At 39.4% G+C, this 27587-nt stretch overlaps 8 non-coding genes across 8 annotated transcripts; all 8 read left to right on the top strand.

The window, feature by feature from the left end:
* Nucleotides 1-2276: 2276 nt before the first annotated feature.
* LOC130865649 (small nucleolar RNA SNORD109A) lies at nucleotides 2277-2341 on the top strand. Its single transcript, XR_009056199.1, has one exon. It is a non-coding gene; the product is annotated as a small nucleolar RNA SNORD109A (small nucleolar RNA).
* Nucleotides 2342-5749: 3408 nt separating this feature from the next.
* On the top strand, nucleotides 5750-5814 carry LOC130865648 (small nucleolar RNA SNORD109A). The gene has a single exon (XR_009056198.1). It is a non-coding gene; the product is annotated as a small nucleolar RNA SNORD109A (small nucleolar RNA).
* A 3408-nt stretch (nucleotides 5815-9222) lies between these two features.
* Nucleotides 9223-9287, top strand: LOC130865647 (small nucleolar RNA SNORD109A). The gene has a single exon (XR_009056197.1). It is a non-coding gene; the product is annotated as a small nucleolar RNA SNORD109A (small nucleolar RNA).
* Nucleotides 9288-12695: 3408 nt separating this feature from the next.
* LOC130865646 (small nucleolar RNA SNORD109A) lies at nucleotides 12696-12760 on the top strand. The gene has a single exon (XR_009056196.1). It is a non-coding gene; the product is annotated as a small nucleolar RNA SNORD109A (small nucleolar RNA).
* A 3408-nt stretch (nucleotides 12761-16168) lies between these two features.
* LOC130865644 (small nucleolar RNA SNORD109A) lies at nucleotides 16169-16233 on the top strand. The gene has a single exon (XR_009056195.1). It is a non-coding gene; the product is annotated as a small nucleolar RNA SNORD109A (small nucleolar RNA).
* Nucleotides 16234-19755: 3522 nt separating this feature from the next.
* On the top strand, nucleotides 19756-19820 carry LOC130865643 (small nucleolar RNA SNORD109A). The gene has a single exon (XR_009056194.1). It is a non-coding gene; the product is annotated as a small nucleolar RNA SNORD109A (small nucleolar RNA).
* A 3409-nt stretch (nucleotides 19821-23229) lies between these two features.
* On the top strand, nucleotides 23230-23294 carry LOC130865642 (small nucleolar RNA SNORD109A). Its single transcript, XR_009056193.1, has one exon. It is a non-coding gene; the product is annotated as a small nucleolar RNA SNORD109A (small nucleolar RNA).
* A 3412-nt stretch (nucleotides 23295-26706) lies between these two features.
* LOC130865640 (small nucleolar RNA SNORD109A) lies at nucleotides 26707-26771 on the top strand. Its single transcript, XR_009056191.1, has one exon. It is a non-coding gene; the product is annotated as a small nucleolar RNA SNORD109A (small nucleolar RNA).
* The last annotated feature ends 816 nt before the right edge of the window (nucleotides 26772-27587 follow it).

Below are 27587 nucleotides of genomic sequence, written 5' to 3'. Positions count from 1 at the left end.
GCATTCCACCAGTTTAGTTCATGTTGCCACTTCCTACACTCGAGAGGAATAAGTATTGCCTACATTACATACTCAAAGATCTTACCTGTCTTGGGATTAAGTGGAGTTGCCCAAGATCCAGACGTTGTCGGCATTTTGATGGATGTCTCTCTTTCATTTTCATTCCATAATTCTGTTGTTGTGCTAGGGTGAGTAACATTTTCACATGATGAACCAGAAGATGATACAACTCTAGGAAACTGTTTTCTCAGCCATGTTTTCTTAAGATATGAAAGCAACATCAGAGATACTGTGAGGCCTCATTATTTTTAACACAGAAACAGTGTACTATGAGATATGGAATAGAAGATGTCATGACAAATGAATCTGAGAAATATGTGATATGACCTCCTCATCCTATTCTATATCTGCCAGTAGTATATCCAAGGGTAAACAATTGTCTTCACTTGGGTTATTGTATAAAGAAGAGAGCCTGGCAGCTTTAGTTGAAGCAATCAGGAAGGAAAGGAGTCATTGTAAAACAAGCCAAAATAGAGGAAGGAAGAAACAGGTAAAGGTTGGTTGGCAAGCGTGCGTATGCTAGGTAGTCTGCATAATGTGGCTATCAAGGCAGACAGTGTTGTGTAGGAAACTTAGCATCCCTAATAACTTTTATTTCTCTACTCTTACAGGATAGAATCCTGGAGGTCTTCTTATTCTTCATGCAGAAAAGGTAAGTGCTGATTCTCTATCTCTTGACTCCTTCATAATTGCTATGTCTGTGGATTCTAAAGCTCCACATCTTGGACTGCATGATTTCACAGAGTATAAGTTCTAAGATGATAGTCTCTTGATCATTATATTTTTGTTCCTGCCCATGTCCTCAAGTCTATCACTCTTAAGTCCTTTGATATACTAGATCTCATAGAGGGGAATTCCATTCTCCACCTAGTGAAAAATTAAAGAAAAATTACAATTGAGTGACCTCAGGTGTGTGAAGGTTATTCAAAAATGTCTGTTAAAACCACCATCATATTCAATCTTTCTGATGTATGATAAATTTAAGATGCTCAATTTTCATGCACCCCATGATCCAAGAGTTTTTCCACCTGACCTCCATTCACAAAACACTTCTTTCTACCTTTTTTGGGGCATTCCTCTTCCGGAGAAGTGCAACAGAACCCACCCTTGAATGGAGCCTTCTAGCACACTGAGAAGCAAGACAAGTGTTGCGGTACTCTGAAAATTAACTTAAGTGAATTTAGAAACGTACCCCTCTGAGTTTCACAAATATTTTGTCAGATTTCCAGGTCATTGGTGTATCTTCTTATGTCTGTTTTCATGGAGTGCTTGTCCAAATGGGAGGTTGATTATATAAGTTTTCCAAAGAGCATTTAATCTCAAATCTGAAAAATAGGACTGTATGGAACAAATCTGGATTCAAAAGCTCAGAGAAAGTATCAGGGTCAATTCCTATATAATATTTACCTAATATATAATTTGAACTGAACGTTTGTTAATATCTATGAAATAAAAGAGCAAGTTTGTCAAAGAGACACACAAAGACACATAAACCCACCACAAACATAAAATTGAATTTGAATACATTGTTGATAGTTGCCTCTTATTGTTGGTTCCGCTGGCTTTCCTCTCCCGATAATAACACAGGGAAAGCCATGAGGTTGAGGATGTTAGGCTAAGAATTTCACCATGAAAGCAACCTGGACACTTGCAGGACTGACTGCAAAGTCCATAGAGGTAAACTGAGGAAATGATTGGCTGCTAGAAAGGCTGGAGTATACGGCATAAACAATGTTGATGATCATGATGATGGTGATGGTGATGATGACGATGACACACTGAAGTAGGAGGAATAGGAAACTATCCAAAACTTCCATCTTGAATAGATAATCAAGAAATCCAGGAACATTTTTGCCCTTTGAAACATATTAAGCACACCCCTGTATTTTTGGTTGCATTTTATTTTATACTTTTTTTCTTTTTGTCCATGAAGCTAGTTGTCAAGATCAAATTCAAGTCATCAAAATTCTTGATGTGTTCATCTTTGTTTTCTGTTACTGCGGCACAATAGAGTGTTGATATTTGTTGATGACAAATGCGCTATAAAGTATAGGAGAAAACGCCTTTGTGATCTCCTTGATGCTTTACCTCAGTTGAGATCGTGAGAAAGAAGCCTGCTGCACAATGCTGATCTTCCTCTTCCAAGCCAAAGAGTCTATCTATCACTGCTTTCCAGTGTCACTGCGGATGCTCATGTGTTCAAAGCTGCCTTCTCTGGATCGATGATGACAACAGGTTTCTGAGGACGCTGATTGACTCAAACATAACCCCTCTGAGGTCCAGATAAGTGGTGGTCTTGACGACCGTGATGCTTCCAGAACATGGCTAGCACTCTTGCATTTGAAAGGAAGACAGTTACAGTGCAGGCGGGCTTTGATCTCCTAAATTTTGAGAGAAGAGCAACTTTCTGGATGTGAAAACTGTCCAGCTTTTTGCTTCCATATTCTGCCTCGAAAAGCCTAGAGTGTCCAATGATTTGAAGTTATTTGCTCTTACATGCCTGAAAGAAGGACTCATAAAGAGGTGGAAGCAGTGAATTCATTACAGAGAATCTCAATGATCCTCTATGATGAATTGGAAATAACTACAATGGGGTGAGGGGAAGAGGAGGTGGCAGGACTAGTGCCCACCCTGACTGCAAAATTTGGAGGGCTTTTGGATTCCTGTTCCTTTCCCAATTTAGGCAGGAAGGCCTGATGATTTCCCATACTGTGAGAGTCATTCCTTTTCTCTTTGTTGCCTCTGAATATATCATACTCCCTTGATGGTGTATCAATTCTACATGCTAGAGTCACCTCACACTCCAGCCACCATATCCAGTTGCTTTTCAGATCTGGATATTCTCAGCAATCATATCTTACTACCATAATTTCTTTTTAAATATGAGAGAACTTTCTGATAAAGTCCAATTAAAATCTCTCTTTTCATCAGCCTGCTCTGGGATTGGGACCTTCACGTTGTTTACACTGTTTTGATTTATTTGCATGCTGAGAGATTCACAAGAAGTGTAGTTGGCTCAAGATTCACAAGACGTATAGTTAGCTCATAGATACAATTCCAATGACCATCAAGCATTTCACTTCCATGCAGTCCTCCAAACCAGTCAGCTGGGGAAAAAATGGGGAGCATGTTCACGAGGAGAATAAATAATGCAGCAGACACGTGTAGCAGGGGTGAAGGCAAGCACTGCTCAGAGCAACCAATTCCCATCTAACAAAAAAATGATTCAGAGATAAGTTGCATATAACACAGAGACATGATGAAAGAAAATCCTTAGGTTTCCCTAAAGATCCAGAGAAAGGGTATGGTCACCAACATTGTACATGGGAAGGTGATTCGAAGGGAAAACACCTCCTGCTCTTGAAATGACATACACCATTCCAGAACAGAATTTCGGAAGAGAATTTATGATTGCATTCCACCAGTTTAGTTCATGTTGCCACTTCCTACACTCGAGAGGAATAAGTATTGCCTACATTACATACTCAAAGATCTTACCTGTCTTGGGATTAAGTGGAGTTGCCCAAGATCCAGACGTTGTCGGCATTTTGATGGATGTCTCTCTTTCATTTTCATTCCATAATTCTGTTGTTGTGCTAGGGTGAGTAACATTTTCACATGATGAACCAGAAGATGATACAACTCTAGGAAACTGTTTTCTCAGCCATGTTTTCTTAAGATATGAAAGCAACATCAGAGATACTGTGAGGCCTCATTATTTTTAACACAGAAACAGTGTACTATGAGATATGGAATAGAAGATGTCATGACAAATGAATCTGAGAAATATGTGATATGACCTCCTCATCCTATTCTATATCTGCCAGTAGTATATCCAAGGGTAAACAATTGTCTTCACTTGGGTTATTGTATAAAGAAGAGAGCCTGGCAGCTTTAGTTGAAGCAATCAGGAAGGAAAGGAGTCATTGTAAAACAAGCCAAAATAGAGGAAGGAAGAAACAGGTAAAGGTTGGTTGGCAAGCGTGCGTATGCTAGGTAGTCTGCATAATGTGGCTATCAAGGCAGACAGTGTTGTGTAGGAAACTTAGCATCCCTAATAACTTTTATTTCTCTACTCTTACAGGATAGAATCCTGGAGGTCTTCTTATTCTTCATGCAGAAAAGGTAAGTGCTGATTCTCTATCTCTTGACTCCTTCATAATTGCTATGTCTGTGGATTCTAAAGCTCCACATCTTGGACTGCATGATTTCACAGAGTATAAGTTCTAAGATGATAGTCTCTTGATCATTATATTTTTGTTCCTGCCCATGTCCTCAAGTCTATCACTCTTAAGTCCTTTGATATACTAGATCTCATAGAGGGGAATTCCATTCTCCACCTAGTGAAAAATTAAAGAAAAATTACAATTGAGTGACCTCAGGTGTGTGAAGGTTATTCAAAAATGTCTGTTAAAACCACCATCATATTCAATCTTTCTGATGTATGATAAATTTAAGACGCTCAATTTTCATGCACCCCATGATCCAAGAGTTTTTCCACCTGACCTCCATTCACAAAACACTTCTTTCTACCTTTTTTGGGGCATTCCTCTTCCGGAGAAGTGCAACAGAACCCACCCTTGAATGGAGCCTTCTAGCACACTGAGAAGCAAGACAAGTGTTGCGGTACTCTGAAAATTAACTTAAGTGAATTTAGAAACGTACCCCTCTGAGTTTCACAAATATTTTGTCAGATTTCCAGGTCATTGGTGTATCTTCTTATGTCTGTTTTCATGGAGTGCTTGTCCAAATGGGAGGTTGATTATATAAGTTTTCCAAAGAGCATTTAATCTCAAATCTGAAAAATAGGACTGTATGGAACAAATCTGGATTCAAAAGCTCAGAGAAAGTATCAGGGTCAATTCCTATATAATATTTACCTAATATATAATTTGAACTGAACGTTTGTTAATATCTATGAAATAAAAGAGCAAGTTTGTCAAAGAGACACACAAAGACACATAAACCCACCACAAACATAAAATTGAATTTGAATACATTGTTGATAGTTGCCTCTTATTGTTGGTTCCGCTGGCTTTCCTCTCCCGATAATAACACAGGGAAAGCCATGAGGTTGAGGATGTTAGGCTAAGAATTTCACCATGAAAGCAACCTGGACACTTGCAGGACTGACTGCAAAGTCCATAGAGGTAAACTGAGGAAATGATTGGCTGCTAGAAAGGCTGGAGTATACGGCATAAACAATGTTGATGATCATGATGATGGTGATGGTGATGATGACGATGACACACTGAAGTAGCAGGAATAGGAAACTATCCAAAACTTCCATCTTGAATAGATAATCAAGAAATCCAGGAACATTTTTGCCCTTTGAAACATATTAAGCACACCCCTGTATTTTTGGTTGCATTTTATTTTATACTTTTTTTCTTTTTGTCCATGAAGCTAGTTGTCAAGATCAAATTCAAGTCATCAAAATTCTTGATGTGTTCATCTTTGTTTTCTGTTACTGCGGCACAATAGAGTGTTGATATTTGTTGATGACAAATGCGCTATAAAGTATAGGAGAAAACGCCTTTGTGATCTCCTTGATGCTTTACCTCAGTTGAGATCGTGAGAAAGAAGCCTGCTGCACAATGCTGATCTTCCTCTTCCAAGCCAAAGAGTCTATCTATCACTGCTTTCCAGTGTCACTGCGGATGCTCATGTGTTCAAAGCTGCCTTCTCTGGATCGATGATGACAACAGGTTTCTGAGGACGCTGATTGACTCAAACATAACCCCTCTGAGGTCCAGATAAGTGGTGGTCTTGACGACCGTGATGCTTCCAGAACATGGCTAGCACTCTTGCATTTGAAAGGAAGACAGTTACAGTGCAGGCGGGCTTTGATCTCCTAAATTTTGAGAGAAGAGCAACTTTCTGGATGTGAAAACTGTCCAGCTTTTTGCTTCCATATTCTGCCTCGAAAAGCCTAGAGTGTCCAATGATTTGAAGTTATTTGCTCTTACATGCCTGAAAGAAGGACTCATAAAGAGGTGGAAGCAGTGAATTCATTACAGAGAATCTCAATGATCCTCTATGATGAATTGGAAATAACCACAATGGGGTGAGGGGAAGAGGAGGTGGCAGGACTAGTGCCCACCCTGACTGCAAAATTTGGAGGGCTTTTGGATTCCTGTTCCTTTCCCAATTTAGGCAGGAAGGCCTGATGATTTCCCATACTGTGAGAGTCATTCCTTTTCTCTTTGTTGCCTCTGAATATATCATACTCCCTTGATGGTGTATCAATTCTACATGCTAGAGTCACCTCACACTCCAGCCACCATATCCAGTTGCTTTTCAGATCTGGATATTCTCAGCAATCATATCTTACTACCATAATTTCTTTTTAAATATGAGAGAACTTTCTGATAAAGTCCAATTAAAATCTCTCTTTTCATCAGCCTGCTCTGGGATTGGGACCTTCACGTTGTTTACACTGTTTTGATTTATTTGCATGCTGAGAGATTCACAAGAAGTGTAGTTGGCTCAAGATTCACAAGACGTATAGTTAGCTCATAGATACAATTCCAATGACCATCAAGCATTTCACTTCCATGCAGTCCTCCAAACCAGTCAGCTGGGGAAAAAATGGGGAGCATGTTCACGAGGAGAATAAATAATGCAGCAGACACGTGTAGCAGGGGTGAAGGCAAGCACTGCTCAGAGCAACCAATTCCCATCTAACAAAAAAATGATTCAGAGATAAGTTGCATATAACACAGAGACATGATGAAAGAAAATCCTTAGGTTTCCCTAAAGATCCAGAGAAAGGGTATGGTCACCAACATTGTACATGGGAAGGTGATTCGAAGGGAAAACACCTCCTGCTCTTGAAATGACATACACCATTCCAGAACAGAATTTCGGAAGAGAATTTATGATTGCATTCCACCAGTTTAGTTCATGTTGCCACTTCCTACACTCGAGAGGAATAAGTATTGCCTACATTACATACTCAAAGATCTTACCTGTCTTGGGATTAAGTGGAGTTGCCCAAGATCCAGACGTTGTCGGCATTTTGATGGATGTCTCTCTTTCATTTTCATTCCATAATTCTGTTGTTGTGCTAGGGTGAGTAACATTTTCACATGATGAACCAGAAGATGATACAACTCTAGGAAACTGTTTTCTCAGCCATGTTTTATTAAGATATGAAAGCAACATCAGAGATACTGTGAGGCCTCATTATTTTTAACACAGAAACAGTGTACTATGAGATATGGAATAGAAGATGTCATGACAAATGAATCTGAGAAATATGTGATATGACCTCCTCATCCTATTCTATATCTGCCAGTAGTATATCCAAGGGTAAACAATTGTCTTCACTTGGGTTATTGTATAAAGAAGAGAGCCTGGCAGCTTTAGTTGAAGCAATCAGGAAGGAAAGGAGTCATTGTAAAACAAGCCAAAATAGAGGAAGGAAGAAACAGGTAAAGGTTGGTTGGCAAGCGTGCGTATGCTAGGTAGTCTGCATAATGTGGCTATCAAGGCAGACAGTGTTGTGTAGGAAACTTAGCATCCCTAATAACTTTTATTTCTCTACTCTTACAGGATAGAATCCTGGAGGTCTTCTTATTCTTCATGCAGAAAAGGTAAGTGCTGATTCTCTATCTCTTGACTCCTTCATATTTGCTATGTCTGTGGATTCTAAAACTCAACATCTTGGACTGCATGATTTCACAGAGTATAAGTTCTAAGATGATAGTCTCTTGATCATTATATTTTTGTTCCTGCCCATGTTCTCAAGTCTATCACTCTTCAGTCCTTTGATATACTACATCTCATAGAGGGGAATTCCATTCTCCACCTAGTGAAAAATTAAAGAAAAATTACAATTGAGTGACCTCAGGTGTGTGAAGGTTATTCAAAAATGTCTGTTAAAACCACCATCATATTCAATCTTTCTGATGTATGATAAATTTAAGACGCTCAATTTTCATGCACCCCATGATCCTAGAGTTTTTCCACCTGACCTCCATTCACAAAACACTTCTTTCTACCTTTTTTGGGGCATTCCTCTTCCGGAGAAGTGCAACAGAACCCACCCTTGAATGGAGCCTTCTAGCACACTGAGAAGCAAGACAAGTGTTGCGGTACTCTGAAAATTAACTTAAGTGAATTTAGAAACGTACCCCTCTGAGTTTCACAAATATTTTGTCAGATTTCCAGGTCATTGGTGTATCTTATTATGTCTGTTTTCATGGAGTGCTTGTCCAAATGGGAGGTTGATTATATAAGTTTTCCAAAGAGCATTTTATCTCAAATCTGAAAACTAGGACTGTATGGAACAAATCTGGATTCAAAAGCTCAGAGAAAGTATCAGGGTCAATTCCTATATAATATTTACCTAATATATAATTTGAACTGAACGTTTGTTAATATCTATGAAATAAAAGAGCAAGTTTGTCAAAGAGACACACAAAGACACATAAACCCACCACAAACATAAAATTGAATTTGAATACATTGTTGATAGTTGCCTCTTATTGTTGGTTCCGCTGGCTTTCCTCTCCCGATAATAACACAGGGAAAGCCATGAGGTTGAGGATGTTAGGCTAAGAATTTCACCATGAAAGCAACCTGGACACTTGCAGGACTGACTGCAAAGTCCATAGAGGTAAACTGAGGAAATGATTGGCTGCTAGAAAGGCTGGAGTATACGGCATAAACAATGTTGATGATCATGATGATGGTGATGGTGATGATGACGATGACACACTGAAGTAGCAGGAATAGGAAACTATCCAAAACTTCCATCTTGAATAGATAATCAAGAAATCCAGGAACATTTTTGCCCTTTGAAACATATTAAGCACACCCCTGTATTTTTGGTTGCATTTTATTTTATACTTTTTTTCTTTTTGTCCATGAAGCTAGTTGTCAAGATCAAATTCAAGTCATCAAAATTCTTGATGTGTTCATCTTTGTTTTCTGTTACTGCGGCACAATAGAGTGTTGATATTTGTTGATGACAAATGCGCTATAAAGTATAGGAGAAAACGCCTTTGTGATCTCCTTGATGCTTTACCTCAGTTGAGATCGTGAGAAAGAAGCCTGCTGCACAATGCTGATCTTCCTCTTCCAAGCCAAAGAGTCTATCTATCACTGCTTTCCAGTGTCACTGCGGATGCTCATGTGTTCAAAGCTGCCTTCTCTGGATCGATGATGACAACAGGTTTCTGAGGACGCTGATTGACTCAAACATAACCCCTCTGAGGTCCAGATAAGTGGTGGTCTTGACGACCGTGATGCTTCCAGAACATGGCTAGCACTCTTGCATTTGAAAGGAAGACAGTTACAGTGCAGGCGGGCTTTGATCTCCTAAATTTTGAGAGAAGAGCAACTTTCTGGATGTGAAAACTGTCCAGCTTTTTGCTTCCATATTCTGCCTCGAAAAGCCTAGAGTGTCCAATGATTTGAAGTTATTTGCTCTTACATGCCTGAAAGAAGGACTCATAAAGAGGTGGAAGCAGTGAATTCATTACAGAGAATCTCAATGATCCTCTATGATGAATTGGAAATAACCACAATGGGGTGAGGGGAAGAGGAGGTGGCAGGACTAGTGCCCACCCTGACTGCAAAATTTGGAGGGCTTTTGGATTCCTGTTCCTTTCCCAATTTAGGCAGGAAGGCCTGATGATTTCCCATACTGTGAGAGTCATTCCTTTTCTCTTTGTTGCCTCTGAATATATCATACTCCCTTGATGGTGTATCAATTCTACATGCTAGAGTCACCTCACACTCCAGCCACCATATCCAGTTGCTTTTCAGATCTGGATATTCTCAGCAATCATATCTTACTACCATAATTTCTTTTTAAATATGAGAGAACTTTCTGATAAAGTCCAATTAAAATCTCTCTTTTCATCAGCCTGCTCTGGGATTGGGACCTTCACGTTGTTTACACTGTTTTGATTTATTTGCATGCTGAGAGATTCACAAGAAGTGTAGTTGGCTCAAGATTCACAAGACGTATAGTTAGCTCATAGATACAATTCCAATGACCATCAAGCATTTCACTTCCATGCAGTCCTCCAAACCAGTCAGCTGGGGAAAAAATGGGGAGCATGTTCACGAGGAGAATAAATAATGCAGCAGACACGTGTAGCAGGGGTGAAGGCAAGCACTGCTCAGAGCAACCAATTCCCATCTAACAAAAAAATGATTCAGAGATAAGTTGCATATAACACAGAGACATGATGAAAGAAAATCCTTAGGTTTCCCTAAAGATCCAGAGAAAGGGTATGGTCACCAACATTGTACATGGGAAGGTGATTCGAAGGGAAAACACCTCCTGCTCTTGAAATGACATACACCATTCCAGAACAGAATTTCGGAAGAGAATTTATGATTGCATTCCACCAGTTTAGTTCATGTTGCCACTTCCTACACTCGAGAGGAATAAGTATTGCCTACATTACATACTCAAAGATCTTACCTGTCTTGGGATTAAGTGGAGTTGCCCAAGATCCAGACGTTGTCGGCATTTTGATGGATGTCTCTCTTTCATTTTCATTCCATAATTCTGTTGTTGTGCTAGGGTGAGTAACATTTTCACATGATGAACCAGAAGATGATACAACTCTAGGAAACTGTTTTCTCAGCCATGTTTTCTTAAGATATGAAAGCAACATCAGAGATACTGTGAGGCCTCATTATTTTTAACACAGAAACAGTGTACTATGAGATATGGAATAGAAGATGTCATGACAAATGAATCTGAGAAATATGTGATATGACCTCCTCATCCTATTCTATATCTGCCAGTAGTATATCCAAGGGTAAACAATTGTCTTCACTTGGGTTATTGTATAAAGAAGAGAGCCTGGCAGCTTTAGTTGAAGCAATCAGGAAGGAAAGGAGTCATTGTAAAACAAGCCAAAATAGAGGAAGGAAGAAACAGGTAAAGGTTGGTTGGCAAGCGTGCGTATGCTAGGTAGTCTGCATAATGTGGCTATCAAGGCAGACAGTGTTGTGTAGGAAACTTAGCATCCCTAATAACTTTTATTTCTCTACTCTTACAGGATAGAATCCTGGAGGTCTTCTTATTCTTCATGCAGAAAAGGTAAGTGCTGATTCTCTATCTCTTGACTCCTTCATATTTGCTATGTCTGTGGATTCTAAAACTCAACATCTTGGACTGCATGATTTCACAGAGTATAAGTTCTAAGATGATAGTCTCTTGATCATTATATTTTTGTTCCTGCCCATGTTCTCAAGTCTATCACTCTTCAGTCCTTTGATATACTACATCTCATAGAGGGGAATTCCATTCTCCACCTAGTGAAAAATTAAAGAAAAATTACAATTGAGTGACCTCAGGTGTGTGAAGGTTATTCAAAAATGTCTGTTAAAACCACCATCATATTCAATCTTTCTGATGTATGATAAATTTAAGACGCTCAATTTTCATGCACCCCATGATCCTAGAGTTTTTCCACCTGACCTCCATTCACAAAACACTTCTTTCTACCTTTTTTGGGGCATTCCTCTTCCGGAGAAGTGCAACAGAACCCACCCTTGAATGGAGCCTTCTAGCACACTGAGAAGCAAGACAAGTGTTGCGGTACTCTGAAAATTAACTTAAGTGAATTTAGAAACGTACCCCTCTGAGTTTCACAAATATTTTGTCAGATTTCCAGGTCATTGGTGTATCTTATTATGTCTGTTTTCATGGAGTGCTTGTCCAAATGGGAGGTTGATTATATAAGTTTTCCAAAGAGCATTTTATCTCAAATCTGAAAACTAGGACTGTATGGAACAAATCTGGATTCAAAAGCTCAGAGAAAGTATCAGGGTCAATTCCTATATAATATTTACCTAATATATAATTTGAACTGAACGTTTGTTAATATCTATGAAATAAAAGAGCAAGTTTGTCAAAGAGACACACAAAGACACATAAACCCACCACAAACATAAAATTGAATTTGAATACATTGTTGATAGTTGCCTCTTATTGTTGGTTCCGCTGGCTTTCCTCTCCCGATAATAACACAGGGAAAGCCATGAGGTTGAGGATGTTAGGCTAAGAATTTCACCATGAAAGCAACCTGGACACTTGCAGGACTGACTGCAAAGTCCATAGAGGTAAACTGAGGAAATGATTGGCTGCTAGAAAGGCTGGAGTATACGGCATAAACAATGTTGATGATCATGATGATGGTGATGGTGATGATGACGATGACACACTGAAGTAGCAGGAATAGGAAACTATCCAAAACTTCCATCTTGAATAGATAATCAAGAAATCCAGGAACATTTTTGCCCTTTGAAACATATTAAGCACACCCCTGTATTTTTGGTTGCATTTTATTTTATACTTTTTTTCTTTTTGTCCATGAAGCTAGTTGTCAAGATCAAATTCAAGTCATCAAAATTCTTGATGTGTTCATCTTTGTTTTCTGTTACTGCGGCACAATAGAGTGTTGATATTTGTTGATGACAAATGCGCTATAAAGTATAGGAGAAAACGCCTTTGTGATCTCCTTGATGCTTTACCTCAGTTGAGATCGTGAGAAAGAAGCCTGCTGCACAATGCTGATCTTCCTCTTCCAAGCCAAAGAGTCTATCTATCACTGCTTTCCAGTGTCACTGCGGATGCTCATGTGTTCAAAGCTGCCTTCTCTGGATCGATGATGACAACAGGTTTCTGAGGACGCTGATTGACTCAAACATAACCCCTCTGAGGTCCAGATAAGTGGTGGTCTTGACGACCGTGATGCTTCCAGAACATGGCTAGCACTCTTGCATTTGAAAGGAAGACAGTTACAGTGCAGGCGGGCTTTGATCTCCTAAATTTTGAGAGAAGAGCAACTTTCTGGATGTGAAAACTGTCCAGCTTTTTGCTTCCATATTCTGCCTCGAAAAGCCTAGAGTGTCCAATGATTTGAAGTTATTTGCTCTTACATGCCTGAAAGAAGGACTCATAAAGAGGTGGAAGCAGTGAATTCATTACAGAGAATCTCAATGATCCTCTATGATGAATTGGAAATAACCACAATGGGGTGAGGGGAAGAGGAGGTGGCAGGACTAGTGCCCACCCTGACTGCAAAATTTGGAGGGCTTTTGGATTCCTGTTCCTTTCCCAATTTAGGCAGGAAGGCCTGATGATTTCCCATACTGTGAGAGTCATTCCTTTTCTCTTTGTTGCCTCTGAATATATCATACTCCCTTGATGGTGTATCAATTCTACATGCTAGAGTCACCTCACACTCCAGCCACCATATCCAGTTGCTTTTCAGATCTGGATATTCTCAGCAATCATATCTTACTACCATAATTTCTTTTTAAATATGAGAGAACTTTCTGATAAAGTCCAATTAAAATCTCTCTTTTCATCAGCCTGCTCTGGGATTGGGACCTTCACGTTGTTTACACTGTTTTGATTTATTTGCATGCTGAGAGATTCACAAGAAGTGTAGTTGGCTCAAGATTCACAAGACGTATAGTTAGCTCATAGATACAATTCCAATGACCATCAAGCATTTCACTTCCATGCAGTCCTCCAAACCAGTCAGCTGGGGAAAAAATGGGGAGCATGTTCACGAGGAGAATAAATAATGCAGCAGACACGTGTAGCAGGGGTGAAGGCAAGCACTGCTCAGAGCAACCAATTCCCATCTAACAAAAAAATGATTCAGAGATAAGTTGCATATAACACAGAGACATGATGAAAGAAAATCCTTAGGTTTCCCTAAAGATCCAGAGAAAGGGTATGGTCACCAACATTGTACATGGGAAGGTGATTCGAAGGGAAAACACCTCCTGCTCTTGAAATGACATACACCATTCCAGAACAGAATTTCGGAAGAGAATTTATGATTGCATTCCACCAGTTTAGTTCATGTTGCCACTTCCTACACTCGAGAGGAATAAGTATTGCCTACATTACATACTCAAAGATCTTACCTGTCTTGGGATTAAGTGGAGTTGCCCAAGATCCAGACGTTGTCGGCATTTTGATGGATGTCTCTCTTTCATTTTCATTCCATAATTCTGTTGTTGTGCTAGGGTGAGTAACATTTTCACATGATGAACCAGAAGATGATACAACTCTAGGAAACTGTTTTCTCAGCCATGTTTTCTTAAGATATGAAAGCAACATCAGAGATACTGTGAGGCCTCATTATTTTTAACACAGAAACAGTGTACTATGAGATATGGAATAGAAGATGTCATGACAAATGAATCTGAGAAATATGTGATATGACCTCCTCATCCTATTCTATATCTGCCAGTAGTATATCCAAGGGTAAACAATTGTCTTCACTTGGGTTATTGTATAAAGAAGAGAGCCTGGCAGCTTTAGTTGAAGCAATCAGGAAGGAAAGGAGTCATTGTAAAACAAGCCAAAATAGAGGAAGGAAGAAACAGGTAAAGGTTGGTTGGCAAGCGTGCGTATGCTAGGTAGTCTGCATAATGTGGCTATCAAGGCAGACAGTGTTGTGTAGGAAACTTAGCATCCCTAATAACTTTTATTTCTCTACTCTTACAGGATAGAATCCTGGAGGTCTTCTTATTCTTCATGCAGAAAAGGTAAGTGCTGATTCTCTATCTCTTGACTCCTTCATAATTGCTATGTCTGTGGATTCTAAAGCTCCACATCTTGGACTGCATGATTTCACAGAGTATAAGTTCTAAGATGATAGTCTCTTGATCATTATATTTTTGTTCCTGCCCATGTCCTCAAGTCTATCACTCTTAAGTCCTTTGATATACTAGATCTCATAGAGGGGAATTCCATTCTCCACCTAGTGAAAAATTAAAGAAAAATTACAATTGAGTGACCTCAGGTGTGTGAAGGTTATTCAAAAATGTCTGTTAAAACCACCATCATATTCAATCTTTCTGATGTATGATAAATTTAAGATGCTCAATTTTCATGCACCCCATGATCCAAGAGTTTTTCCACCTGACCTCCATTCACAAAACACTTCTTTCTACCTTTTTTGGGGCATTCCTCTTCCGGAGAAGTGCAACAGAACCCACCCTTGAATGGAGCCTTCTAGCACACTGAGAAGCAAGACAAGTGTTGCGGTACTCTGAAAATTAACTTAAGTGAATTTAGAAACGTACCCCTCTGAGTTTCACAAATATTTTGTCAGATTTCCAGGTCATTGGTGTATCTTATTATGTCTGTTTTCATGGAGTGCTTGTCCAAATGGGAGGTTGATTATATAAGTTTTCCAAAGAGCATTTAATCTCAAATCTGAAAAATAGGACTGTATGGAACAAATCTGGATTCAAAAGCTCAGAGAAAGTATCAGGGTCAATTCCTATATAATATTTACCTAATATATAATTTGAACTGAACGTTTGTTAATATCTATGAAATAAAAGAGCAAGTTTGTCAAAGAGACACACAAAGACACATAAACCCACCACAAACATAAAATTGAATTTGAATACATTGTTGATAGTTGCCTCTTATTGTTGGTTCCGCTGGCTTTCCTCTCCCGATAATAACACAGGGAAAGCCATGAGGTTGAGGATGTTAGGCTAAGAATTTCACCATGAAAGCAACCTGGACACTTGCAGGACTGACTGCAAAGTCCATAGAGGTAAACTGAGGAAATGATTGGCTGCTAGAAAGGCTGGAGTATACGGCATAAACAATGTTGATGATCATGATGATGGTGATGGTGATGATGACGATGACACACTGAAGTAGCAGGAATAGGAAACTATCCAAAACTTCCATCTTGAATAGATAATCAAGAAATCCAGGAACATTTTTGCCCTTTGAAACATATTAAGCACACCCCTGTATTTTTGGTTGCATTTTATTTTATACTTTTTTTCTTTTTGTCCATGAAGCTAGTTGTCAAGATCAAATTCAAGTCATCAAAATTCTTGATGTGTTCATCTTTGTTTTCTGTTACTGCGGCACAATAGAGTGTTGATATTTGTTGATGACAAATGCGCTATAAAGTATAGGAGAAAACGCCTTTGTGATCTCCTTGATGCTTTACCTCAGTTGAGATCGTGAGAAAGAAGCCTGCTGCACAATGCTGATCTTCCTCTTCCAAGCCAAAGAGTCTATCTATCACTGCTTTCCAGTGTCACTGCGGATGCTCATGTGTTCAAAGCTGCCTTCTCTGGATCGATGATGACAACAGGTTTCTGAGGACGCTGATTGACTCAAACATAACCCCTCTGAGGTCCAGATAAGTGGTGGTCTTGACGACCGTGATGCTTCCAGAACATGGCTAGCACTCTTGCATTTGAAAGGAAGACAGTTACAGTGCAGGCGGGCTTTGATCTCCTAAATTTTGAGAGAAGAGCAACTTTCTGGATGTGAAAACTGTCCAGCTTTTTGCTTCCATATTCTGCCTCGAAAAGCCTAGAGTGTCCAATGATTTGAAGTTATTTGCTCTTACATGCCTGAAAGAAGGACTCATAAAGAGGTGGAAGCAGTGAATTCATTACAGAGAATCTCAATGATCCTCTATGATGAATTGGAAATAACCACAATGGGGTGAGGGGAAGAGGAGGTGGCAGGACTAGTGCCCACCCTGACTGCAAAATTTGGAGGGCTTTTGGATTCCTGTTCCTTTCCCAATTTAGGCAGGAAGGCCTGATGATTTCCCATACTGTGAGAGTCATTCCTTTTCTCTTTGTTGCCTCTGAATATATCATACTCCCTTGATGGTGTATCAATTCTACATGCTAGAGTCACCTCACACTCCAGCCACCATATCCAGTTGCTTTTCAGATCTGGATATTCTCAGCAATCATATCTTACTACCATAATTTCTTTTTAAATATGAGAGAACTTTCTGATAAAGTCCAATTAAAATCTCTCTTTTCATCAGCCTGCTCTGGGATTGGGACCTTCACGTTGTTTACACTGTTTTGATTTATTTGCATGCTGAGAGATTCACAAGAAGTGTAGTTGGCTCAAGATTCACAAGACGTATAGTTAGCTCATAGATACAATTCCAATGACCATCAAGCATTTCACTTCCATGCAGTCCTCCAAACCAGTCAGCTGGGGAAAAAATGGGGAGCATGTTCACGAGGAGAATAAATAATGCAGCAGACACGTGTAGCAGGGGTGAAGGCAAGCACTGCTCAGAGCAACCAATTCCCATCTAACAAAAAAATGATTCAGAGATAAGTTGCATATAACACAGAGACATGATGAAAGAAAATCCTTAGGTTTCCCTAAAGATCCAGAGAAAGGGTATGGTCACCAACATTGTACATGGGAAGGTGATTCGAAGGGAAAACACCTCCTGCTCTTGAAATGACATACACCATTCCAGAACAGAATTTCGGAAGAGAATTTATGATTGCATTCCACCAGTTTAGTTCATGTTGCCACTTCCTACACTCGAGAGGAATAAGTATTGCCTACATTACATACTCAAAGATCTTACCTGTCTTGGGATTAAGTGGAGTTGCCCAAGATCCAGACGTTGTCGGCATTTTGATGGATGTCTCTCTTTCATTTTCATTCCATAATTCTGTTGTTGTGCTAGGGTGAGTAACATTTTCACATGATGAACCAGAAGATGATACAACTCTAGGAAACTGTTTTCTCAGCCATGTTTTCTTAAGATATGAAAGCAACATCAGAGATACTGTGAGGCCTCATTATTTTTAACACAGAAACAGTGTACTATGAGATATGGAATAGAAGATGTCATGACAAATGAATCTGAGAAATATGTGATATGACCCCCTCATCCTATTCTATATCTGCCAGTAGTATATCCAAGGGTAAACAATTGTCTTCACTTGGGTTATTGTATAAAGAAGAGAGCCTGGCAGCTTTAGTTGAAGCAATCAGGAAGGAAAGGAGTCATTGTAAAACAAGCCAAAATAGAGGAAGGAAGAAACAGGTAAAGGTTGGTTGGCAAGCGTGCGTATGCTAGGTAGTCTGCATAATGTGGCTATCAAGGCAGACAGTGTTGTGTAGGAAACTTAGCATCCCTAATAACTTTTATTTCTCTACTCTTACAGGATAGAATCCTGGAGGTCTTCTTATTCTTCATGCAGAAAAGGTAAGTGCTGATTCTCTATCTCTTGACTCCTTCATATTTGCTATGTCTGTGGATTCTAAAGCTCCACATCTTGGACTGCATGATTTCACAGAGTATAAGTTCTAAGATGATAGTCTCTTGATCATTATATTTTTGTTCCTGCCCATGTCCTCAAGTCTATCACTCTTAAGTCCTTTGATATACTAGATCTCATAGAGGGGAATTCCATTCTCCACCTAGTGAAAAATTAAAGAAAAATTACAATTGAGTGACCTCAGGTGTGTGAAGGTTATTCAAAAATGTCTGTTAAAACCACCATCATATTCAATCTTTCTGATGTATGATAAATTTAAGATGCTCAATTTTCATGCACCCCATGATCCAAGAGTTTTTCCACCTGACCTCCATTCACAAAACACTTCTTTCTACCTTTTTTGGGGCATTCCTCTTCCGGAGAAGTGCAACAGAACCCACCCTTGAATGGAGCCTTCTAGCACACTGAGAAGCAAGACAAGTGTTGCGGTACTCTGAAAATTAACTTAAGTGAATTTAGAAACGTACCCCTCTGAGTTTCACAAATATTTTGTCAGATTTCCAGGTCATTGGTGTATCTTATTATGTCTCTTTTCATGGAGTGCTTGTCCAAATGGGAGGTTGATTATATAAGTTTTCCAAAGAGCATTTAATCTCAAATCTGAAAAATAGGACTGTATGGAACAAATCTGGGGGAGGGAAGTGGGGGGAGGGCAATATTTGGGAGGAGGGGAGGGAAATGGGAAATGGGGAGCAGGTGGAAATTTTAATTAAAAAAGAATAAAAATAAATAAATAAGTAAAAAAAAAAAAAAAGGTCAGAGAAAGTATCAAGGTCAATTCCTATATAATATTTACCCAATATATAATTTGAACTGAACCTTTGTTAATATCTATGAAATAAAAGAGCAAGTTTGTCAAAGAGAAACACAAAGACACATAAATCCATCACAAACATAAAATTGAATTTGAATACATTGGTGATAGTTGCCTCTTATTGTTGGTTCCGCTGGCTTTCCTCTCCCGATAATAACACAGGGAAAGCCATGAGGTTGAGGATGTTAGGCTAAGAATTTCACCATGAAAGCAACCTGGACACTTGCAGGACTGACTGCAAAGTCCATAGAGGTAAACTGAGGAAATGATTGGCTGCTAGAAAGGCTGGAGTATACGGCATAAACAATGTTGATGATCATGATGATGGTGATGGTGATGATGACGATGAAACACTGAAGTAGGAGGAATAGGAAACTATCCAAAACTTCCATCTTGAATAGATAATCAAGAAATCCAGGAACATTTTTGCCCTTTGAAACATATTGAGCACACCCCTGTATTTTTGGTTGCATTTTATTTTATACTTTTGTTCTTTTTGTCCATGAAGCTAGTTGTCAAGATCAAATTCAAGTCATCAAAATTCTTGATGTGTTCATCTTTGTTTTCTGTTACTGCGGCACAATAGAGTGTTGATATTTGTTGATGACAAATGCGCTATAAAGTATGGGAGAAAACACCTTTGTGATCTCCTTGATGCTTTACCTCAGTTGAGATCGTGAGAAAGAAGCCTGCTGCACAATGCTGATCTTCCTCTTCCAAGCCAAAGAGTCTATCTATCACTGCTTTCCAGTGTCACTGCGGATGCTCATGTGTTCAAAGCTGCCTTCTCTGGATCGATGATGACAACAGGTTTCTGAGGACGCTGATTGACTCAAACATAACCCCTCTGAGGTCCAGATAAGTGCTGGTCTTGACGACCGTGATGCTTCCAGAACATGGCTAGCACTCTTGCATTTGAAAGGAAGACAGTTACAGTGCAGACGGGCTTTGATCTCCTAAATTTTGAGAGAAGAGCAACTTTCTGGATGTGAAAACTGTCCAGCTTTCTGCTTCCATATTCTGCCTCGAAAAGCCTAGAGTGTCCAATGATTTGAAGTTATTTGCTCTTACATGCCTGAAAGAAGGACTCATAAAGAGGTGGAAGCAGTGAATTCATTACAGAGAATCTCAATGATCCTCTATGATGAATTGGAAATAACTACAATGGGGTGAGGGGAAGAGGAGGTGGCAGGACTCGTGCCCACCCTGACTGCAAAATTTGGAGGGCTTATGGATTCCTGTTCCTTTCCCAATTTAGGCAGGAAGGCCTGATGATTTCCCATACTGTGAGAGTCATTCCTTTTCTCTTTGTTGCCTCTGAATATATCATACTCCCTTGATGGTGTATCAATTCTACATGCTAGAGTCACCTCACACTCCAGCCACCATATCCAGTTGCTTTTCAGATCTGGATATTCTCAGCAATCATATCTTACTACCATAATTTCTTTTTAAATATGAGAGAACTTTCTGATAAAGTCCAATTAAAATCTCTCTTTTCATCAGCCTGCTCTGGGATTGGGACCTTCACGTTGTTTACACTGTTTTGATTTATTTGCATGCTGAGAGATTCACAAGAAGTGTAGTTGGCTCAAGATTCACAAGACGTATAGTTAGCTCATAGATACAATTCCAATGACCATCAAGCATTTCACTTCCATGCAGTCCTCCAAACCAGTCAGCTGGGGAAAAAATGGGGAGCATGTTCACGAGGAGAATAAATAATGCAGCAGACACGTGTAGCAGGGGTGAAGGCAAGCACTGCTCAGAGCAACCAATTCCCATCTAACAAAAAAATGATTCAGAGATAAGTTGCATATAACACAGAGACATGATGAAAGAAAATCCTTAGGTTTCCCTAAAGATCCAGAGAAAGGGTATGGTCACCAACATTGTACATGGGAAGGTGATTCGAAGGGAAAACACCTCCTGCTCTTGAAATGACATACACCATTCCAGAACAGAATTTCGGAAGAGAATTTATGATTGCATTCCACCAGTTTAGTTCATGTTGCCACTTCCTACACTCGAGAGGAATAAGTATTGCCTACATTACATACTCAAAGATCTTACCTGTCTTGGGATTAAGTGGAGTTGCCCAAGATCCAGACGTTGTCGGCATTTTGATGGATGTCTCTCTTTCATTTTCATTCCATAATTCTGTTGTTGTGCTAGGGTGAGTAACATTTTCACATGATGAACCAGAAGATGATACAACTCTAGGAAACTGTTTTCTCAGCCATGTTTTCTTAAGATATGAAAGCAACATCAGAGATACTGTGAGGCCTCATTATTTTTAACACAGAAACAGTGTACTATGAGATATGGAATAGAAGATGTCATGACAAATGAATCTGAGAAATATGTGATATGACCTCCTCATCCTATTCTATATCTGCCAGTAGTATATCCAAGGGTAAACAATTGTCTTCACTTGGGTTATTGTATAAAGAAGAGAGCCTGGCAGCTTTAGTTGAAGCAATCAGGAAGGAAAGGAGTCATTGTAAAACAAGCCAAAATAGAGGAAGGAAGAAACAGGTAAAGGTTGGTTGGCAAGCGTGCGTATGCTAGGTAGTCTGCATAATGTGGCTATCAAGGCAGACAGTGTTGTGTAGGAAACTTAGCATCCCTAATAACTTTTATTTCTCTACTCTTACAGGATAGAATCCTGGAGGTCTTCTTATTCTTCATGCAGAAAAGGTAAGTGCTGATTCTCTATCTCTTGACTCCTTCATATTTGCTATGTCTGTGGATTCTAAAACTCAACATCTTGGACTGCATGATTTCACAGAGTATAAGTTCTAAGATGATAGTCTCTTGATCATTATATTTTTGTTCCTGCCCATGTCCTCAAGTCTATCACTCTTAAGTCCTTTGATATACTAGATCTCATAGAGGGGAATTCCATTCTCCACCTAGTGAAAAATTAAAGAAAAATTACAATTGAGTGACCTCAGGTGTGTGAAGGTTATTCAAAAATGTCTGTTAAAATCACCATCATATTCAATCTTTCTGATGTATGATAAATTTAAGATGCTCAATTTTCATGCACCCTATGATCCTAGAGTTTTTCCACCTGACCTCCATTCACAAAACACTTCTTTCTACCTTTTTGGGGGCATTCCTCTTCCGGAGAAGTGCAACAGAACCCACCCTTGAATGGAGCCTTCTAGCACACTGAGAAGCAAGACAAGTGTTGCGGTACTCTGAAAATTACCTTAAGTGAATTTAGAAACGTACCCCTCTGAGTTTCACAAATATTTTGTCAGATTTCCAGGTCATTGGTGTATCTTCTTATGTCTGTTTTCATGGAGTGCTTGTCCAAATGGGAGGTTGATTATATAAGTTTTCCAAAGAGCATTTTATCTCAAATCTGAAAACTAGCACTGTATGGAACAAATCTGGATTCAAAAGCTCAGAGAAAGTATCAGGGTCAATTCCTATATAATATTTACCTAATATATAATTTGAACTGATCCTTTGTTAATATCTATGAAATAAAAGAGCAAGTTTGTCAAAGAGACACACAAAGACACATAAATCCACCACAAACATAAAATTGAATTTGAATACATTGTTGATAGTTGCCTCTTATTGTTGGTTCCGCTGGCTTTCCTCTCCCGATAATAACACAGGGAAAGCCATGAGGTTGAGGATGTTAGGCTAAGAATTTCACCATGAAAGCAACCTGGACACTTGCAGGACTGACTGCAGAGTCCATAGAGGTAAACTGAGGAAATAATTGGCTGCTAGAAAGGGTGGAGGATAAGGCATAAAACAATGTTGATGATCATGATGATGGTGATGGTGATGGTGACAATGACACACTGAAGTAGGAGGAATAGGAAACTATCCAAAACTTCCATCTTGAATAGATAATCAAGAAATCCAGGAACATTTTTGCCCTTTGAAACATATTGAGCACACCCCTGTATTTTTGGTTGCATTTTATTTTATACTTTTGTTCTTTTTGTCCATGAAGCTAGTTGTCAAGATCAAATTCAAGTCATCAAAATTCTTGATGTGTTCATCTTTGTTTTCTGTTACTGCGGCACAATAGAGTGTTGATATTTGTTGATGACAAATGCGCTATAAAGTATAGGAGAAAACGCCTTTGTGATCTCCTTGATGCTTTACCTCAGTTGAGATCGTGAGAAAGAAGCCTGCTGCACAATGCTGATCTTCCTCTTCCAAGCCAAAGAGTCTATCTATCACTGCTTTCCAGTGTCACTGCGGATGCTCATGTGTTCAGAGCTGCCTTCTCTGGATCGATGATGACAACAGGTTTCTGAGGACGCTGATTGACTCAAACATAACCCCTCTGAGGTCCAGATAAGTGGTGGTCTTGACGACCGTGATGCTTCCAGAACATGGCTAGCACTCTTGCATTTGAAAGGAAGACAGTTACAGTGCAGACGGGCTTTGATCTCCTAAATTTTGAGAGAAGAGCAACTTTCTGGATGTGAAAACTGTCCAGCTTTTTGCTTCCATATTCTGCCTCGAAAAGCCTAGAGTGTCCATTGATTTAAGTTATTTGCTCTTACATGCCTGAAAGAAGGACTCATAAAGAGGTGGAAGCAGTGAATTCATTACAGAGAATCTCAATGATCCTCTATGATGAATTGGAAATAACTACAATGGGGTGAGGGGAAGAGGAGGTGGCAGGACTCGTGCCCACCCTGACTGCAAAATTTGGAGGGCTTTTGGATTCCTGTTCCTTTCCCAATTTAGGCAGGAAGGCCTGATGATTTCCCATACTGTGAGAGTCATTCCTTTTCTCTTTGTTGCCTCTGAATATATCATACTCCCTTGATGGTGTATCAATTCTACATGCTAGAGTCACCTCACACTCCAGCCACCATATCCAGTTGCTTTTCAGATCTGGATATTCTCAGCAATCATATCTTACTACCATAATTTCTTTTTAAATATGAGAGAACTTACTGATAAAGTCCAATTAAAATCTCTCTTTACATCAGCCTGCTCTGGGATTGGGACCTTCACGTTGTTTACACTGTTTTGATATATTTGCATGCTGAGAGATTCACAAGAAGTGTAGTTGGCTCAAGATTCACAAGACGTATAGTTAGCTCATAGATACAATTCCAATGACCATCAAGCATTTCACTTCCATGCAGTCCTCCAAACCAGTCAGCTGGGGAAAAAATGGGGAGCATGTTCACGAGGAGAATAAATAATGCAGCAGACACGTGTAGCAGGGGTGAAGGCAAGCACTGCTCAGAGCAACCAATTCCCATCTAACAAAAAAATGATTCAGAGATAAGTTGCATATAACACAGAGACATGATGAAAGAAAATCCTTAGGTTTCCCTAAAGATCCAGAGAAAGGGTATGGTCACCAACATTGTACATGGGAAGGTGATTCGAATGGAAAACACCTCCTGCTCTTGAAATGACATACACCATTCCAGAACAGAATTTCGGAAGAGAATTTATGATTGCATTCCACCAGTTTAGTTCATGTTGCCACTTCCTACACTCGAGAGGAATAAGTATTGCCTACATTACATACTCAAAGATCTTACCTGTCTTGGGATTAAGTGGAGTTGCCCAAGATCCAGACGTTGTCGGCATTTTGATGGATGTCTCTCTTTCATTTTCATTCCATAATTCTGTTGTTGTGCTAGGGTGAGTAACATTTTCACATGATGAACCAGAAGATGATACAACTCTAGGAAACTGTTTTCTCAGCCATGTTTTCTTAAGATATGAAAGCAACATCAGAGATACTGTGAGGCCTCATTATTTTTAACACAGAAACAGTGTACTATGAGATATGGAATAGAAGATGTCATGACAAATGAATCTGAGAAATATGTGATATGACCTCCTCATCCTATTCTATATCTGCCAGTAGTATATCCAAGGGTAAACAATTGTCTTCACTTGGGTTATTGTATAAAGAAGAGAGCCTGGCAGCTTTAGTTGAAGCAATCAGGAAGGAAAGGAGTCATTGTAAAACAAGCCAAAATAGAGGAAGGAAGAAACAGGTAAAGGTTGGTTGGCAAGCGTGCGTATGCTAGGTAGTCTGCATAATGTGGCTATCAAGGCAGACAGTGTTGTGTAGGAAACTTAGCATCCCTAATAACTTTTATTTCTCTACTCTTACAGGATAGAATCCTGGAGGTCTTCTTATTCTTCATGCAGAAAAGGTAAGTGCTGATTCTCTATCTCTTGACTCCTTCATATTTGCTATGTCTGTGGATTCTAAAACTCAACATCTTGGACTGCATGATTTCACAGAGTATAAGTTCTAAGATGATAGTCTCTTGATCATTATATTTTTGTTCCTGCCCATGTCCTCAAGTCTATCACTCTTCAGTCCTTTGATATACTAGATCTCATAGAGGGGAATTCCATTCTCCACCTAGTGAAAAATTAAAGAAAAATTACAATTGAGTGACCTCAGGTGTGTGAAGGTTATTCAAAAATGTCTGTTAAAACCACCATCATATTCAATCTTTCTGATGTATGATAAATTTAAGACGCTCAATTTTCATGCACCCCATGATCCAAGAGTTTTTCCACCTGACCTCCATTCACAAAACACTTCTTTCTACCTTTTTTGGGGCATTCCTCTTCCGGAGAAGTGCAACAGAACCCACCCTTGAATGGAGCCTTCTAGCACACTGAGAAGCAAGACAAGTGTTGCGGTACTCTGAAAATTAACTTAAGTGAATTTAGAAACGTACCCCTCTGAGTTTCACAAATATTTTGTCAGGTTTCCAGGTCATTGGTGTATCTTATTATGTCTGTTTTCATGGAGTGCTTGTCCAAATGGGAGGTTGGTTATATAAGTTTTCCAAAGAGCATTTTATCTCAAATCTGAAAAATAGGACTGTATGGAACAAATCTGGATTCAAAAGCTCAGAGAAAGTATCAGGGTCAATTCCTATATAATATTTACCTAATATATAATTTGAACTGAACCTTTGTTAATATCTATGAAATGAAAGAGCAAGTTTGTCAAAGAGACACACAAAGACACATAAACCCACCACAAACATAAAATTGAATTTGAATACATTTGTGATAGTTGCCTCTATTGTTGGTTCCGCTGGCTTTCCTCTCCCGATAATAACACAGGGAAAGCCATGAGGTTGAGGATGTTAGGCTAAGAATTTCACCATGAAAGCAACCTGGACACTTGCAGGACTGACTGCAAAGTCCATAGAGGTAAACTGAGGAAATAATTGGCTGCTAGAAAGGGTGGAGTATATGGCATAAACAATGTTGATGATCATGATGATGGTGATGGTGATGGTGATTATGACGATGACACACTGAAGTAGGAGGAATAGGAAACTATCCAAAACTTCCATCTTGAATAGATAATCAAGAAATCCAGGAACATTTTTGCCCTTTGAAACATATTGAGCACACCCCTGTATTTTTGGTTGCATTTTATTTTATACTTTTTTTCTTTTTGTCCATGAAGCTAGTTGTCAAGATCAAATTCAAGTCATCAAAATTCTTGATGTGTTCATCTTTGTTTTCTGTTACTGCGGCACAATAGAGTGTTGATATTTGTTGATGACAAATGCGCTATAAAGTATGGGAGAAAACACCTTTGTGATCTCCTTGATGCTTTACCTCAGTTGAGATCGTGAGAAAGAAGCCTGCTGCACAATGCTGATCTTCCTCTTCCAAGCCAAAGAGTCTATCTATCACTGCTTTCCAGTGTCACTGCGGATGCTCATGTGTTCAGAGCTGCCTTCTCTGGATCGATGATGACAACAGGTTTCTGAGGACGCTGATTGACTCAAACATAACCCCTCTGAGGTCCAGATAAGTGGTGGTCTTGACGACCGTGATGCTTCCAGAACATGGCTAGCACTCTTGCATTTGAAAGGAAGACAGTTACAGTGCAGACGGGCTTTGATCTCCTAAATTTTGAGAGAAGAGCAACTTTCTGGATGTGAAAACTGTCCAGCTTTTTGCTTCCATATTCTGCCTCGAAAAGCCTAGAGTGTCCATTGATTTGAAGTTATTTGCTCTTACATGCCTGAAAGAAGGACTCATAAAGAGGTGGAAGCAGTGAATTCATTACAGAGAATCTCAATGATCCTCTATGATGAATTGGAAATAACTACAATGGGGTGAGGGGAAGAGGAGGTGGCAGGACTCGTGCCCACCCTGACTGCAAAATTTGGAGGGCTTTTGGATTCCTGTTCCTTTCCCAATTTAGGCAGGAAGGCCTGATGATTTCCCATACTGTGAGAGTCATTCCTTTTCTCTTTGTTGCCTCTGAATATATCATACTCCCTTGATGGTGTATCAATTCTACATGCTAGAGTCACCTCACACTCCAGCCACCATATCCAGTTGCTTTTCAGATCTGGATATTCTCAGCAATCATATCTTACTACCATAATTTCTTTTTAAATATGAGAGAACTTTCTGATAAAGTCCAATTAAAATCTCTCTTTACATCAGCCTGCTCTGGGATTGGGACCTTCACGTTGTTTACACTGTTTTGATTTATTTGCATGCTGAGAGATTCACAAGAAGTGTAGTTGGCTCAAGATTCACAAGACGTATAGTTAGCTCATAGATACAATTCCAATGACCATCAAGCATTTCACTTCCATGCAGTCCTCCA

The sequence above is a fragment of the Chionomys nivalis genome, chromosome 23, assembly GCF_950005125.1.
Source record: "Chionomys nivalis chromosome 23, mChiNiv1.1, whole genome shotgun sequence".
Taxonomy (NCBI): Eukaryota; Metazoa; Chordata; class Mammalia; order Rodentia; family Cricetidae; genus Chionomys; species Chionomys nivalis.
This window is presented reverse-complemented; position numbering and strand designations above follow the sequence as displayed.